Source organism: Bufo bufo, chromosome 6 (genome assembly GCF_905171765.1).
Source record: "Bufo bufo chromosome 6, aBufBuf1.1, whole genome shotgun sequence".
Classification (NCBI taxonomy): domain Eukaryota; kingdom Metazoa; phylum Chordata; class Amphibia; order Anura; family Bufonidae; genus Bufo; species Bufo bufo.
In genome coordinates this window covers 25,051,993-25,067,618 of record NC_053394.1, presented here as the reverse complement: position 1 = coordinate 25,067,618, position 15,626 = coordinate 25,051,993, and the positions used below count along the sequence as shown (strand labels likewise).

Below are 15,626 nucleotides of genomic sequence, written 5' to 3'. Positions count from 1 at the left end.
GGGGATTTCCCACACAGGCTGTGTGTGAGGCTGGCTGTGATTGGTCAAAACTCTTGCTGTGTGTGAGGCTGGCTGTGAATGGTCAAGACTCCTGCCCAGCAACAACAGTTTAACGCTATGCTTTCTGTTGTGTCTGCTGTGTCATTGAGCTTACCTTACATTATATAATGAATTTTAAAGGGGTTGTACAAGTTCAGAGCTGAAACCGGACATACCCAGGCAGCCCCCCTGAGGCTAGCATTGGAGCATCTCATGCTCCGATGCTTTCCTTTGCCCTGTGCTAGATCACGCAGGGTAAAGGAGTGTATTTGGCAGTGTGTTCGGTGCCGTCACCGGCTCCGATGCTCAAGTCAGGGTGGCTGCCCGGGTGAAAATGGAGGTATGTCCGGGTTCAGCTCTGAACCCGGACAACCACTTTAAAGGCATATTATCTCTTCTGCTTCTGTGAACACAATATATGACAGTTATATGACATCCAAACATGAAGTCACTGTAAATAACTCTGCTTTTATCTTTAACACACAAACATAGTAGTGGGACGCTGCACTAGCAGAGAGGAAATAGAAGAAATAGAGGAAAGATGGATTAACTGCAGTAAAGGAGCGCTAGAGAGGAGGCCACACAGGAGAAGGTTGCAGTAGTCCAGGAGGGAGATGTTGAGGGCATGTACTAGCACTTTTGTTGACTCCGATTGGATTTGAGACATTTTTGTAAGCAGAGGCAGCAGGAGGTGGTAAGGGCTTTGCAGATAGGACAGGTCTTATCTGACAGACAGAAGATCACAAATAGCTGTGAACAGAGCCTAAGGGCATACATAAATGATAAAGCAGTGGTGGTACACGCTATACGCTAGCATTCATTGGAGTACCATATGGAAGTATTTATCAGGGCATTGTATAACACTATAGCCTTATTTATCGATCCAGTATGTAGCATTATTTATGAGGGTCCAGTACACAGAGGGGTCACTTGGAGATGAGGAGGAGGCTGGGGAATCTGAGACACCGCTGCAGGAAGCCAGTGGCTAGTTATGGTTAGCACGTGAGTGGTCAGGGATGACTCCGGAATCGGGTAGTGCCCTAGTCATCACCTGAACAACACCCGGATGGGGCGTGCTCTAGTAGGGCGTTACCTCCCTGAGACTCATAACAGCACACAGGTTTGGGTGACGCTTATAATTACGTACCACTTAAAAAACCAGCAACCAGCAAGACTCCTGTGCCTCACTGCGAGAGAAAATAATGTTTTTTGCTTGCATTAACCCGTTTCTGTCACATGCTCCTCAACACACCCCAGTGCTTTTGTCCTTTTCTGTTCATCCTTTGGTTTTTCCTTTCTCATTCTACTTTGGGGCCTTACATAAACTGATACTGCTGAGCTGGTGTTTATAAGCCCGTCATGTGCGATACTGAGATGTGTATCTAAGCCGATCATGATTGGTACCGCCTGCTGACCCGGGGGACCTAAGCTTTTCATATGTGATCCCGTCTACCCAATATGGCTCTGTTCACACTGCGTTTACAGTGTACATTCAGAAAATGAGTAGGAAAAGCTCCCGAGGCCCAGCACGTGCGCCAAAAGGATCCATAGGGCACCACTGACCTGACACATGCAAAAAGAGGATCCTTTTGGCACAGGTGGTACTCAGGAGTATTCTCTGATGTACACTGAAAAGAGCTTAAAGAGGATATGTCATCAGAAAATGACCTATTTGCAAACCATGTATTACGTGAAAAAACTATTTTTTTTATATTTTTTTTAAATGTTCAAGTCACTATCTATATTTAAAAAATAAAAAAATAAAAATAAAATCCTGCAGTTTTCACGCACATGACAAAACACAGTAATAATCCTGTTTAGGCCCCCGCTCAGTGACTTACAGGTGATGTCTCCCCTACTGGGGTCGTTCTCTTTCCTTTTTCTCTGTCCTGCACAGATGACGTCTCCCGACCACAACTTCTTTCTGCATAATTGAACATCTATTTAGTATTAGTGCCTCCTTGTATGCCCCGACTTAGCAATCATCCCTATTTAGGCCCTAGTAGATATAATGACCCCCATTAGTGCCCTCTTCACATATAATGCCCACAGTAGTGCCCTCTTCACAAACAGTGTCCCCCAGTAGTGCCCTATGTACATATAATGCCCCCAGCAATGCCCTATGTACATATAATGTCCCCAGTAATGCCCTATGTACATATAATGCCCCCCAGTTATGTCCTATGTACATATAATGCCCCCCAGTTATGTCCTATGTACATATAATGCCCCCAGTAGTGCCCTATGTACATATAATGCCCCCCAGTTATGTCCTATGTACATATAATGCCCCCCAGTTATGTCCTATGTACATATAATGCCCCCCAGTTATGTCCTATGTACATATAATGCCCCCCAGTAGTGCCCTATGTACATATAATGCCCCCAGTAATGCCCTATGTACATATAATGCCCCCAGTAGTGCCCTATGTACATATAATGTCCCCAGTAATGCCCTATGTACATATAATACCCCCAGTTATGTCCTATGTACATATAATGCCCCCAGTAGTGCCCTGTGTACATATAATGCCCCCCCCAGTAGTGCCCTATGTGCATACAATGCCCCCAGTAATGCCCTATGTACATATAATGCTCCCAGTAATGCCCTGTGTACATATAATGTCCCCAGTTATGTCCTATGTACATATAATGCCCGCAATAGTGCCCTGTGTACATATAATGCCCCCAGTAGTGCCCTATGTACATATCATGCCCCCCAGTTATGCCCTATGTACATATAATGCCCCAGTAGTGCCCTATGTACATATAATGCCCCCAGTAGTGCCCTATGTACATATAATGCCCTCCTGTTATGCCCTGTGTACATATAATGTCCCCAGTAGTGCCCTGTGTACATATAATGCCCCCAGTAGTGCCCTGTGTACATATAATGCCCCCCAGTTGTGCCCTATGTACATATAATGCCCCCAGTAGTGCCCTATGTACATATAATGCCCTCCTGTTATGCCCTGTGTACATATAATGCCCCCAGTAGTGCCCTGTGTACATATAATGCCCCCAGTAGTGCCCTATGTACATATAATGCCCCCAGTAGTGCCCTGTGTACATATAATGCCCCCAGTAGTGCCCTGTGTACATATAATGCCTTTCCCCCCCAGTAGTGGTCTCTTTAAATATGGCCTTCTCCTCCAGTAGTGCCTCTTTACCAGGGGCGTAACTACCATAGCGGCAGACCATGTGACTGCTATGGGGCCCAGGGCAAGAGGGGGCCCATTCTTAGTTGGGATCATCTCCTCTTCTACTGGAGGTGAAAACGTGTTCAGCCCTGCTCTAAAGACACAACTTTTAGCAAATGAGGCAGTGGAGAAATGGCCCAAGGGTCACTGAAGAGGGTTTGGGCAGAAACCCTTCTGTCCTGTGTGGGGGGCCTGGTTTGATCCTTGCTATGGGGCACTTACGTCTCTATGTACGCCACTGCTCTTTATGCAGTACGCCAGTCCTTCAGGGTGAGCGAGTGTGAGGTCACGGGGGTCAGTAGACAGACTGAGGGCTGCTCTTAGTACTCAGTTTGTAGTCTACCCTAGGCAGGCGTACAGTCAGTGATGAAAAGGCTGGCACGTAGATCCTCTGGGGCACTCTCTAGATATAGGGACCAGGCCGGGTGATTGGTGAGGTGCCCTGGGTGTTGAAGGTTTAGCGTGCCTGTGGCAAGATCCCTTATAGTTCGTGACGCCATTGCCGGTAACAGTGGCACACCGATTGTTAGGAGGAATAATGGAGGTACACACGATTGCAGTGAACTAGAATTCTTCTTTACTGAACAGTTCAAACTATGTACAAACTCCAAACAGTTCCATATGAAGAATATTAGCAACAAGCAGGCTTTACATAGGTTGCAGGTAGAATCCTAGCAAGGTGACTCAGAGGGAAATAAAACTCACAGATCAGGCTGTACTTTCTGAAGACCCTGTCTGACATTCTCCAAGGCCCGTATGCCCTATAGCTGGCTTTATCCTTGGGTAGAGAAACCTCCTCTGGCATAAATTCTCTTGCTGACAGTAAACTTCTGTCTCTCAGCTTTCCACTTGGCTGTATAGGATCAGCACTGCTCTGGACTCTGCAGGGTGCAGGATAACTCCGGTGGAAACTCCTCTCCTGGATTAACCTCTGAGCTTCACTTACTCAGGACCTCAGGCAGGCTAGACTGAACTTGCTTAGCCTCCTGGGCTAGACTCAACTCCCACTTCCTGTCTGGGCCTAACTATATCTACCAGGGGGTTCCCTAGCTCCCTCTACAGCTCCGGAGGAGAAACTACACCCCTAGCAGGCCTGGTACACAGGAAATAACAGGGAAATATGCAGTCATACAATACAAAATACAATGAGCAATCTCCCACAGGAGGTGGGGGAACAACATGACCCAATTGACCCTTAGTAGTGCCCACCTTTACGTAGTGGGACACTACATTTACATATAGTGCCCCCAGTAAATAATACACCAACCCCTCCTCTGTGGTGCCCCCAGTAGTGTCCCTCCGGCTGTCTGTGACACAGGCCTTCTCCAGCCTGCTGCCCTGGCTCCCTGCATTATGGTGCAGGCAGTCATGAACATTATTGTGACCTCCTGCACCAGGTCTCTGGTGGTGTAATGATGTAGTCACGCCACTTGTGATCCATCACAGCAGGTCACCATGATGTCATCACGACCATCCTGCACCTCAGCACCGCCTCATAGGCCTCAGGTCTAGCGGTCTTCAGCCTATAAGGCTAAACAGTGGGGCACAGGAGCCATTAGTTCCTGTCCCTGCCGCTCCCAGTACCAGGATCCACGGCCCAGTTGTTGGGGACAGAAGTTTTAAGACCTTCATGTATGATACTGTCTGTTAAACATGTGTATCTTATCCAGTCATGTGCTGTTGTATTCAAGCCTGTCTGTGTTATACTGTCTGTTGAGCTGTGTATCTAATCCTATCCTGTGTGATACCGTCTGCTGGGCTGTGTATCTTATACTATCATGTATTATACTCAGGGACGGTGTTGGGGGGGTGGGGAAAATTGGGCAATTGCCCAGGGCCGCCATCTCTTAAGGGGCCCCCTGCTTCAGAACGTCGGGGCAGCAGATCGCTGAACAGTGTTATGAGTCGGGACTCCGATCCCCTGCATGAGTCCCTTCTCTAACTCCCTATATGGAGTCAGAGCTATGAACATGAAGGGGTATTTTTTTTTAGCAATTGTAAAAAAAAAAAAATGTATGGCACAAAATAAATATGTCATTAATAAAAAAGATATATATATATAAAATTATACCTCTGATATATATGAATTCATAATACATGGGAATCTACTATTGAGGTTATTAGCCATAATATATTTACAGAAGTATAGCATTGAGCTCTATAGCTCAGTGGTTAAGGTTCTTGCGTTTACTGTAGATGGCTGTGATTTCAAATCCAGCAGAAACATTTCAAAAATGGAGGCTAAACTTAAAGAGGACCTTTCACCGGTTGTGTAGGGCATTCTGATGGCATCTAACAGCGCTTACTATTTTCTCTATGCGCTGCTCTGTTCTGCGTCACAGCCAGGGGGAAAAAAGTTAACCTCTCCGCTCTCCGCTGTGATTGGACCGCGCTACAGCCAGGTTGAAGGAGACGCCCATTAAGAAACCCGGCCGTCTCCTCCTCCCTGTACTGATGGTATGAATTTACATACCAGGCAGGAAACCAATACGGGGGGCACAGCGGGCGAACGGAGCAGCGCATAGAAAACATAGTAAGCGCTGTAAGATGCCATCACTATGCCCTACACAGCCAACTAGTTATATGATAATGTCCGGACCGTTGAAAGGTCCTCTTTAAATACGCAAGTTGTCCCCAACAGTGAAAAGTTTTTTATTTAAAGAAAAAAATTGGAGCAAAATGTAAAATATGATCAAAAATCCATGCCAACCTTTTTAACTTGTATAAACTTTGCATTTTTTGATTGCAAAAGTTGGCAACCCTAACAGTCAGTGCTTAGAACGTCAGGACTCACTTTGGAAAAACGTATTTTTTGTTTTTCATCCCGATATTCTGACCCCCATAACTTTTTTATAGTTCTGTCTACGGAGATGTGTGGGGGCTCATTTTTTGCAGGACATTCTGTCATTTTTGACAATACCATTTTGGGGTGTACATGATGATCACTTTTTATTGCATTTTCTTGGGAGATAAAATGATGAGAAAATGGCAAATCGGCCTTTTTTAAATTTTTTCTCTGTTATGCCATTCACCATATGGGCTAACTTTTTTAATATTATAATAGTATGGGGGTTTTCATATGCGGCGATGCCCATGTTATATTTTTGTTTATTTTTGGGAAGGGGGTGATTTTAATTTTTAAATTTTCAAAACTTTTTTTAAACTTTTTTAAAACTTTTTGTTAGGTCCCCAAGTGGACCACAGCTTGTAATCATCAGATTGCAATTTATACAGAATAATGGAAATTGCTCCATTATTCTGTATAGAAATCACTGTATCACAGTTCAGTGCTGCCATCTAGTGGCCTGGACTGGGATATACTAATAATGAGCCTGAAAGCCAAGTACAGGCTGCGACTCATTATTAGAACAGGGTGCTTTCCCCGATCTCCGCTGGGGAAAGTGTGCCTGAAGAGGACGCTCGCGCTTCCGGTTTTTAACACCCTCAGATGCTATAGGACGACCCGCTCTGTTGCTGTAGCTTTTTGTGAGAAAGGGGCATGGGGCGTATTCTGGGGCCATGAGGGTGCAGATCTGTGTGGGGGGGCTTTATGGGGTGTAAATCTGTGAGGGAGGCTGGAATTGACAGAACCTGTGTTGCTAGTACATTATTACAAGATTTGGGGCCCCACTTTTGATTTTGCCCAGGGCCACGTTTTGTCTAAAACTGGCCCTGGTGATACAGTCTTATGAGCCGATTTGTCGTAGCCTTTCATGTGTGATACTCTTGATCCGATGTATCTAAGCCGATCATATGTGTTATTGCTTGCGATCTGCTTTATCTTAGTCTACCCTGTGTGATACGGTCGACTGAGCTGATGTATCCAAGCCTATAATGAGTAATACCGTATGATGATCTGTGTATCTAAGCCTGTTTTAGGTGAGCTGATGTATCTAAGACTATGATGAGTGGTACTGCCCACTGTGTTGATGTACCTAAACCTATCATTGGCAATACTGTCTCGGAGAACAACATTTTATTTTTTTATTTTTTTGAAAACTTTGTAATGTTTTTGAATATAAGGAAGGCTTCTTGGTTTCCTGGCACGAGTCGCTCGCTCGCCGTCACGGGTTCTGTACATTTCATGATATGTGTCTCAGCTGTTCTTTCACCAAATGATTTGATGCTGCCCCAGATCAGACGCTTCCTGTGTGCGGGGGGGAGGGAGAAGGGTACAAGATCATCACCCCAGGAGAACGCACCGCGCCGGGAGCAGAGACATCTGTGCCCCAGATCCTACAGGTAAGAGGTGCCAGCTCGCCAACAGTTATTCTCTATCAACTTTTCTGTTAGCAAAAGTTTTCTTTTTCTTTTCATTTTGTTTTTCTACTTTATTTTTTCACTATCCTTCTAGGTTTTTATTTCAATAAACTAGTTTTTCTTACTAGCATTCTAGTTTTTTTTATTCTATTATAGTATACTATTCTTCCGTCGCGTTTACAGGTTAACATAATATTGTAACAAAAAACCTGTAAAAACATTTTATCGCTTTTTGTATTTTAATTTTATGACAAATTACTAAGATTTTATAGAAAGCTCAACACGGTTTGTCATACAGACATGCAATTTTTTAATTTTTTGTTCAAAAGTTTTTTCGAAATTCCTAATGGCGTCATTTTATTGCGCACTCTTGACCCTCAGCATGAACAACTGGTGCAGGATGAGCAAAAATGAATCGGAGCAAATTTTTTATAACACCGTATCTGGCAGTAAGGAAGACAGCCGGCCCCCAGTTCTCCATGTGCAGGAATTATATCAAAAATTTTAATTTTTGATTTGGTAAAAAGAACACGTGACAGAATCCGGCCTATTTCATGGATGGCCAAACACATAGAGATCCAGAGGTTGTGGGGGGGGCAGAGGTTGTACTTACGTTCTGGCAGCAGGAGGTCGCAAAGGCCCTGATATTGCATGGGGGTCAAGGAGCTTCATGTTATTTTGGATAACGGGCCAAAAAACTGACCTCTGCATAAGAGATCAAACATAAGTAAAACATTTGAATCCAAAAGATAAAAAATAAAAAAATACAATAAAAAGATGCAAATCATAAAATTTATAAAGTAAATAAAACAAATTTGCCATCCAGGATATGGCGGCTCAAGTTATACAGATTGCAAGCTACAGAAATGGATGGTGGCTCTCACAAATATAAAATTTAGCCATAAATAAAAATAAAAAAATAATACTTTTATTATTATAAAAATGTTTTCTTTACATTTTCATACTTTGCATCACTATATCCCATAGCGCTTCATGTCCTATTGACAAATTTGTGGGTGTGGTATTATAAAAGTGACATACAGCAGTTTATTTCCCTTTTTATAATTTTTTTTATTTTTACAAAAGATTTCTAAAAATTACGGCTGACCCTTACCGGGCATCATCTTATTTTAAGTCCTAGGGACATATTTAGACAACTTGTAATAATTATTACTGCATAATTACACACGCCCCTATAGCATTGTACAGTTTTACTCACACATATGCTGTACTGCATTATGGTTTATTGTGAGATTTTTTATTTAAATGATATGAAAAATGTACAAATATAAAATTAGAAGGCCAACGACGATTCCAAAAAGGAAATGCAGTTTAGCTGAAGATTTCATTGAAATGTAGAGTGTGATATAGCCTGCTCCACGTGTGTCTACAGGAGCACGCTACGTCATGTACACAAAGAGATATATAACTAGATGATCATTTTACATTATTTTTCATCAAAAATGATAGAAATAAAATAACAGCATTTTAAATATACAATAAAATAGATGATAACATCAGAGTATAAAATCATCTTTTCATTTCACATGGGTAAAGATTTTTATAATTTCTTTTTTTTTTTTAATCAAACCACAGGACAATTACAGCTTCGACAGAGTGATTGGAAATTATCTCCAATGTGAATTCAAAATAGTTCCCGTATTCTGTGTGTATTTAACGGTCAAGCAGAACATCTTCCCAAAAATTTAAAACAAAAAAATTCCTTTTTTTGGACAGTTTCTAATTGCTTTGTATGGTACAGGGCCCGATGTGACATTTTCTTCGAGAACTTATTCGAATTGTACGTGTAACCGTATAGGTTACATTGTATTCTATGAGCTGAGTATGAATGTGACCATAGACATTCAAGAATAATCTATGGACTGTTATCATACAAACGTCAGGGACCTTCTATGGTGGGGCAGGGGCAAATATTTCGGCCAGATACCCTTGGGTCAGGGATGCTCAACCTGCGGCCTTCAAGCTGTTGCAAAACGACAACTCCCATCATGCCTTAATAGCTGTAGGCTGCCCAGGCATGCTGGGAGTTGTAGTTTTACAACAGCTTAAGGGGCCGCAGGTTAGGCATCCCTGCCCTTGGTGATTTTTATCTTAGGGGACAAAATCAAACTGGAAGATTCCAGATTGTCCAGTCCACTGCTTCCACAGGTTCAGACATCGGATGTGGGCCGTAAGGACCTTAAATTGTCTACAGAACCTTAAGTTGACCATACACCACAGATTACTTTTTGCTTAACCCTCCGATTTCCATGGGAACATCCATTTACCTAACGTTTCACAGCTCTGACCCGAAACCAGGTTGGATTTCAACATGTCCAATCATTTGGTTCTTGGGAAGATAAGCTGCTTACTCCCCTCTCCACATTCTGAGCACATGCCTGAGAACTGAGCGCAGAACACATGTCTGTGAGGGGTTTAGGATTTACTCCACACACGGAGAGGTAACATGAAGCTCCTAGGACCCATCGCAAAGTCTGTATGAAGGCCCCACAACTATCATGAACCTTTTATAGTCTCCTTATATGGAGCAGAAGGACCTTTTCAGGCTCCTCGGGCTCCGGGTATTTTGTGGATTTGGTACATCTGCACCCCCTATAGTTATGCCCCTGCAGATCAGATAGGAACAGAGGTCAGCCCCGTGGTACATATGACATATCAGCGTTGGGACTCCCTTTTTGGTAGTTCTTGTGATTATTACATAGCTTGTTTTTCTTAGCATGATTGAATTTAAAAGTGAAACAGACGAATCTCCCCTTCCTGGTTATTTCCACAGAACCTTACTGCCCTCTAATCGTCTTTTGTTTTTGCAAAATGTTAAAAAACAAAAAAGAGAAAAGTTAGAATTAAATTAGAAATTTTTACAGATATTATTTTCCTTTAAAAAATATTTTTATATCATGGCCATAATTTTGTATGTTATTGTCTGTTCATTGGTATGGGTAGGAGGGACTGAAGAGAGCGGCGGTTTTGGGTTACACGTCGGGGAGATTCATTCAGTTTTCCTCACTGATTCTCCTCACAGTTATAAAAGCAATAAGTTACCAGCGGGTGACTAACAATAGAAAAGTGTAAAAAGATACAATGGGGCAAATGGTTTTATGGTTTTTCAATTGGAAAAAGCAAAAATTCTCCCGGTCCGATCAGGTTTGGTGTTGGGGCGAAGATTGGGGGGAAATTACCAAGGATTGCGTAGCTTGGAGGACGACCCCAAGAAATTTTTGACAATCATTATACCGGTTAACATATTACAGTATCATTTACTACTTCTGCATCATGTACTTTGGGCCGCTACGATACCATGGTTATGTGGGCACCTGTGCTTACCCCTGGGCAATGGTTGCCATCTCTTCTCCGTCCTGTTTCGGGGCAGGGATAGACAACCTTCTGGCCAGAAGGGCTCTCAATAAAAAGGCCGAGGGCAGTTTTACCATAGCTTGTTGTGGTAGCATATTTTGATCTGGATGTTTGGAGCGGCCGCTCTCCATGAGGTTCAATGCCTTTCTGGACAGCACCATTGCCCAACCGGTGGTCATCTACTTGTCCTATCATTAAATCGAGGACAGTGTATGAGCAGATTGTGAGCTCTGCTGTTCAGGTTTACTCTACTGTACTCACTTTTGTCTCTTCTACTGACTTAAAGGGGATCTCCAGGAGGTATAAATAAAGTTTATTGAAGAAAACTCAGGACGATCTCATAATTTTCAACATAATATCAGTGGTCATTTGGTTTTAGGGACCTGCTATACATTATGCATCAGGTTCTGTGGTCACTTCAATAAACTTTATTGATACATAAGTCTTGGACATCCCCTTTAAATTTCTTTTTTTCTATTAGTCGTTTGCATGTAAATTATTGGGATTTGTGACCACATTGTCATTTGTAGTTTATTACAAACAGTGAACGGGTCCTGTGCTCGCTTCAGTAAACTTTATCGAAATTTTTTTCAACATCTCCTTTTAAATAAACTTTATTGAAGAGCGCTCACATTTTGTGATATATCATCGGTGGTAATTTGGTTGTGGAGATCCCCCTATTCATAGCTTTCTGGAAACACAATGCCATACATTATATACTATACATCAGTCAACGGGTCCTGAGCTAGTTTCAATAAACTTTATTTATTGAAGAGCGCTCACAACGTTCTCACATTTTCTGAATTATTATCAGTGGTAATTTGGTTTTAGAGACCCCCCCCCCCCATTAATTGCTTTCTGGAAACACAATGCCTTACATTATATATTATAAATCAGTCATTGAGTCCTGTGCTAGTTTCAATAAACTTTATTTATACGATGTTGTAAACCCCCTTTAAATTTTGATTAGATTTTTTATTATGTTTATCATTTTTTTAAACTTGTGACCAAATTGTCATACACAGTATCTTACAAGGATGGTCACCGGTCCTGGTCTCTCTTCAATAAGCTTTATTGATACGATCATGACGCGCCCATTAAATCTTTTTTTTTTCTGTTGTCCCGTCCATGTATAAAGCTGACCGGTCGGTCGATACAGATAATTCATCCATTACATCCTATTGATGATGCTGAGCTGGTTTTAGCTATTAGATTGCCCCAAAATATGGAGGTCCCAGAGAAACCGCCCTGCTGGGATCTGAGGTTTTATAATGGTGTTCCAAAAAATTATAAATTTTAAAAAGATTAAATATAATTTAGATATTGGAGAAGTAGACAGAGTTGCCTTATGGGAACATCTCCTTGGTTTTCTTTGATGGGATCATTCCTGGTTCCTCCAAAAACATAGGGTCCTCACCCCCTACATGAACGTGTAAATTGTATGGAGCTGTATTATGGCACCCAAAGGACACCCGAAGTCTATGGGCCCACATTGTACCTCCGTGTGTCTCTGATTTCATACAGAATTTTTTATTTTTTTATCTCAAGCCCCTCAGATACCATTTGCTGCTATGTCCACGAGTAATAGAAAAAAATCTGTTTCCGATTTTGATGCATATTGACGCAGGTCAGTTTTGATGTGGATTTTTTTGGGGGCAAATTTGGTTAAATTCTTGTCCGCGTTACAGATCCAGATGTAAAATTCCTCTAAGTGGGAGCCTCAAGCAATACGGTGTCATACGGAGGCACCATATGGCAGCATAGTTCTGTAATAAGGTGCTGTAGGGACCCCATGCTCAGAGGACAACTAGACAAAGTCAATATTACCCAGGGGTGGATTGGCCTTAGACCTTACAGGGAAATTTCCCGGTGGCCCGATGCCCAGTGGGCCGCCTGGGTCCTCCTCACAGCCAGTGTTAGTTTTTAACTAGGATGCATTTTGTGCTGCTGGCCGCAGTATTTTGTGATGGACTGTGGTATTTGGCTCTGTTGGGGCGGTATAATGTGCCACAATATGGTATTGCTGGCCCTGCCTTCCATCAACTAAAAAACGGGGCCACTTTTGGTATTTTTTTCCAGGGCGACTTTAAGTTCCCAGTCCGCCCCTGACATTACCCGCAGCGATGAAGAGTAACCCGTGGGCATGCACTCGGGTGAACTGATATCATTGGTAATGAACCATGTGGATGATTATCGGACATGGTCACAGTCACGCTCCATAATAAGACCGACAGAAAAAATACTGTGATGGAGAAGTGAAGATATTCCCAGGATTGCTTCTAAGGGGGAATATCTTGGACGTACGGCTTCAATGGCGTCATGCGTTCCACGTAGAATGCCTTAACTCGGTCGCCATTTTGGTCTATCACAATAAAATACAACGTAAAATGATGGGATCTGCTGCCATTTTGGCCAAAAATAGGCTTCTGCTTTATGATATTGATAGGATCGGCGGCGGTGAGGACATCTTTAAACTTGGAGGCTATGCCAGATGATGGTGGGACCTCCAAAAGATCTCACCATTGAAATGACTGAAATTTGGCGGGGGGTCAGTATAGGAAAACTTCTCGTCACCCATTGGCTGACGATGATAATTCGCCTGCGCTCTCTTGGTAGATTTAGGGGACAGTCCTCCCTGCCGCAGAGTTCTCCATACATCTGAATGGGGCTTGCAGAAATCCATATCTAAACAACCCCTTTCAGATGAATGGAACTGATTTGGTGTTTCGATATTTGCCGCGTGTGAACATACCCTTACAGGAGTGGACGATCAGATCCTAAGAAAATGTAGGTAGGCAACTCCCCGAGCCGGTGAATCTCTGTATAGCCATATAGACCGTTCATTATCATGGCAACCATCCATACATCCATAGATGAAGGTGAGGCTGGGTGGCCAATCTAATGTGTATGGTGGCGCCCGGACCCGCTCCCAACAAAGTGGAGAAAGAAGGGTCAGATTTTGGATTTCAACATGCTTGATCATTATGCTCTCAAAGGGAGACAATCCACCACCGGAGGTGTCTGACAATGACTTTGTCCTTTCTCCCTGCTGAGAATACATGCATGCTCGGCTGAACCGAATGGATGAGAAGTGGTCAGAAGGAATAGTTCTATGTCAACAACTATCGAAGGTGTATGACCATCTCTAGGTGGCTTGATGCTGCCCCTGGCTATTAAAAAAACCCGATCCCTTAGAGATTGGGACCCTTTACCGAACCTTCTTTACTCTTTGTAAAGCCAAGTTCGACACGGCTGTAACGTGTTCGTGTATTTGGGTTGGAGGGTGATCTAAGTTCGAATCAGTAGGAACTTGTATTGCTTTTCCAGATGTGGCAGAGCTGGGTTTGTCGTCTACTTTTTGAGGGGCTGTTTGTACAGCAGGGTCATTTAGTGATGATCTAAGTTCAGTTCTGAAGAACCTCGATAGTTTTGAGTGGAATATGGACATAAAGAGGTTGAATCGGGTCGTAGAGTGACCCATCATAGTGTATGGAGCCAAACTGTACCTCCGAAAAGGTGAGGATCGAGCAGTTGATTTTCAATATGCCCAATCCTTTTGTTCTTGGTCAGATAAGCTGCCACCAGAAGCACTTTCTCCTCTCTCCCTGTTCGGGAAGCATGCATGCTCAGCTGAGCCGGGTGTGCATGTGTGCAAAGGAGATAGCACAGTGATGCATATGGTTTCAGCTCTGCAGGGATCTCCCTTCACAGTGAAACTAATCACATCCTCTGACTGATAATAAGTCATCCTCAGGAGGTAAAGAAACAAACAAAGGGGAATCTTGCAACAACGTCATGAAGAAACCGATACATTGTAACAAGTGCATCAGTAATGTGTCTCTAGGGGTCAAAATGAATCCTTTTCACTCCTTTGTGCTGCAGAGGAGGTTTAGGCCAATTCTCTTGTTTGTTAAAAGTGATGCATCTGGCCACATGCGGCCGGGCCACGCCCTCCCTCAGCAGCCAATGGCTGCGCAATTTAGCTGTAAACTCGTGCAGCCATTGGTTGCCACGGGCTGGGAGTGGCCTGGCCCCATCTGGCCAGATGCACCGCCAGGCGGTACCCACACTATGCAGGTCCTCTGGAGAGGTAAGTCATGCACATCTAGTAGCAAAGGGCAAGGGATAAACCAGGGCAGGGCCCACTTTCTCCAAGGGCCCGCCCCATAGTAGAGGCATGGCTGCCACTATGGAATGTCTGACTGACTGCATCATAAATCACTATGGTGAAGTCAGTTTGGGTCAGCGGAGCCGTGGCCGGGGCGGCCAACACACGGACTGTGTTTCCCAGATCGAGCGTGGTCATGTGGATCCACCCTCACTAGCACAATTCAGGTCAGGATGAGGGTTAATGACAAAACCGGTTGAAGGGTATGTAAACTTTTGCAACATACTCTCTCTCTCTGTATATATATATATATCATTCCAGTAATGCAGTGACCAACTTCGTGTCACCATGGAGCCCTTCCATCAGAATCAGAAACTTTCTATGTCTGAACAGAAATTCACAAGTGGAACTTTCCTCATTGCATCTTACGATAATGTATTATAGTTGTCATTTTTAACATTTTCATTATTATGTTTAGGGTGATATTTTATTGCATTTTTCATAATTATTTATGGTAGGGTTTTTGTTTTTTTTACAATATTTTATGTATTTTTCATATGCTTTAATTATATTTTTAAAATATATATATATTTTGAACTTTTTTTTTAGATTGTGCATCCATTTTAGAATTATATTTTATGCTA

At 43.0% G+C, this 15,626-nt stretch overlaps 1 protein-coding gene across 1 annotated transcript in view; it reads left to right on the top strand.

The window, feature by feature from the left end:
- Positions 1-7,369: 7,369 nt before the first annotated feature.
- LOC121005177 (roundabout homolog 2-like) overlaps positions 7,370-15,626 on the top strand; it is a 68,333-nt gene continuing 60,076 nt past the window's right edge. The window contains exon 1 of the mRNA XM_040437756.1: positions 7,370-7,481. The gene's annotated coding sequence lies outside the window, so the exon portion shown is untranslated. The remainder of the gene's footprint in view (positions 7,482-15,626) is intronic.